This window comes from Anopheles gambiae, assembly GCF_943734735.2.
Source record: "Anopheles gambiae chromosome X unlocalized genomic scaffold, idAnoGambNW_F1_1 X_unloc_73, whole genome shotgun sequence".
NCBI lineage: Eukaryota > Metazoa > Arthropoda > Insecta > Diptera > Culicidae > Anopheles > Anopheles gambiae.
The window spans coordinates 10,001-12,500 of record NW_026902685.1 but is presented as its reverse complement, the minus strand read 5'-3'; the positions used below and the strand labels follow the sequence as shown (position 1 = coordinate 12,500).

At 47.8% G+C, this 2,500-nt stretch overlaps 1 pseudogene; it reads right to left on the bottom strand.

The window, feature by feature from the left end:
- LOC133394916 (large subunit ribosomal RNA) overlaps positions 1-2,500 on the bottom strand; it is a 9,178-nt pseudogene that overhangs the window by 1,848 nt on the left and 4,830 nt on the right.

The window sequence follows — 2,500 nt, the reverse complement described above, 5'->3', positions numbered from 1 at the left end:
TCGAATCATAATCGTCCGTACTGCTTGATGAACCATGCTCCAGTTATATCTGTTAGCAGACATAACTTCGATGATGTTCTCCGGCGTTAACTCCTCGTCGACTTGATGCTGAAGTCTGATGATCAGTTCACGATGACGTACACAATGGAATATCGTGTGTTCGGCGTCCTCAGGTTCCTCGCACGCATCGCATAGCGGCGAGCCCGTTAACTGCATCCGATGAAGCTGGTAGGCGTAGAAGCCATGGCTGGAAAGAAACTGGGAAAGAAAGAAATCTACACCACCAAATCTTCTACTTATCCATCTGTTGACGTCGGGTATGAGACGGTATGTCCACCGACCGTGAACACTCTCATCCCATTCTCGTTGCCATCGTTCCATAGTTGTGACACGCTCCATGTTACGTGCAACCGATCCGGCGATGTTCTCTGCTCGTCTCCGATGAAAAGTCCTGGAGTCCTCGTCCAGGAGGAGATGCAGCGGGATCATTCCCGCAAGCACGCAGACTGCATCGTGAGAAGTTGTCCTGAAAGAAGAGATAACTCGCTGGACTACTGGCCGGTAAAACCGACGTAGCCATTGTCTACGGTTAGCAAATCTAAGGGTATGACACCAAATGGGCGAGGCATACCGGACCTTCGCCACAACAGTAAGAGCAATTACTCGCCTAACATTACTACTTGGACCTGCCTTATTAGGCATCATCCTTACCAAGGTGGTCCATAGCTTCGTCGCTCTCTCCACCGCATACCTGATGTGTGAAGTGTACTCGAGGCGGTCATCTAAGACCATCCCCAAATACTTTAAGCTGCGCGACGAATGTACTACGTGATCACCTACCCTGATAGCCCCATGCTGTATCCTCTGATGGGAACTGACCATAATAAACTCGGTCTTGGTCGGGGCTATCTTTAATCCGTTGTCGGTCATCCATCTGTTGATGATGCGAATCTGGCTGGAAACGAGAATTTCAATATCATCAACACAATTACCTTCCACCAACAACACTATATCGTCTGCATAGCCGATAATCCGTGCACCTTCCACCATTGCAACTCGTAGGACACCGTCGTACATGAGGTTCCATAACGTTGGGCCAAGTACCGAGCCTTGAGGTACACCCGATGTGACTGCAATCTCTGCCGGTCCATCTGTGGTATCATACATCAGCACACGATTCCTAAAATAATCACCAATGATATCATACAGATATTTAGGAGTGTTAATTCTCTGTAATGCATTTGCAATCGCCAACCATGAAGCACTGTTAAAAGCATTAGTAACATCTAATGTAACAACTGCACAATACCGTCCACTGTATCTGTTTCTACTTCTGGCTACCGAAACAATGTCCACTACCCGTTGAATCGCATCAACCGTTGATCGACGACTTCTGAAACCAAATTGGTCGTCAGACAGTCCGTTGACCTCCTCGATGTGTGCATTTAACCGTTGCACTATGATGCGTTCTAGACCTTTACCTGCCCCGTCTAATAGACAAATGGGGCGTACCGAACCCGGTTCCCCTGGTGGTTTGTTCGGCTTCGGTATTAACACCAACCTCTGCCTTTTCCACTCATCGGGGAACTTCGCGTTCTCTAAACAGCCTTGGTAAACCCTGCAAAATGCATCGGTTGCAGTCAACATACCAACTTTCAGCGCCTCATTCGGGATACCATCAGGCCCCGGCGCCTTCTTGTTGGGTAGTCTCCTGGCAACCGCAAGAATCTCATCATTAGTAATTCTTTCAAACTCTCGTGGCTGATCGATACGATATTCAGGCCACACCGTGTTTGGGTGAGTAGGAAAAAGCTCGCTCACCACTTCCCTAAACTCGTCTAATGTCATAGTTCGGGGTCCAATCGAACCCTCGGCCACTTTCTTGAACGTATGATATACTATACCAAATGATGCGTTGTCCGCTGTTCCCAGGAACTCTTTCCACTTCCTCTGTCGGGTATGCTTGATCAATCGCTTGAGGGCATTCCTTGCCACCTTGAACTCGTCCCTAAAAGTAGAATAGAGATCAGTATGAAAAGCTCTTTGCGCTAATCGATCGCGGTGTTTGCACTCTTTGCGAAGTGCCTCAATCTCGAGCGTCCACCAAAATGCACTCTTGTTAGGAGTGTACCTCTTACGCTTAGTCATCGTCGCATTACACGCCGTGACAAGTATACGCATTAAGTCTTCGCTTGTTGTGACCTCGGTCTCAAAAGCGGCTTGCATCATAACTTCAAATATATCTTTGCTAAAATACTTGATGCTCCATCCCGTTATGGGTCGGGACAGATTACGCACGCTTTGCGTCTCAAGATCGATGCGTATCGCACGATGATCCGAGTTCATATAACTAGATAACACCTCCCACTTAAATGATCTTGCAATTGATCTGCTCGCAAAAGTAAGATCAACTACTGACGTGCGCCCTGGTCCAACATAAGTTGGGGTGCTGCCGTCGTTCAATAAAATTGCGTCAATCTGCGCAAAGGTTGATAAGACC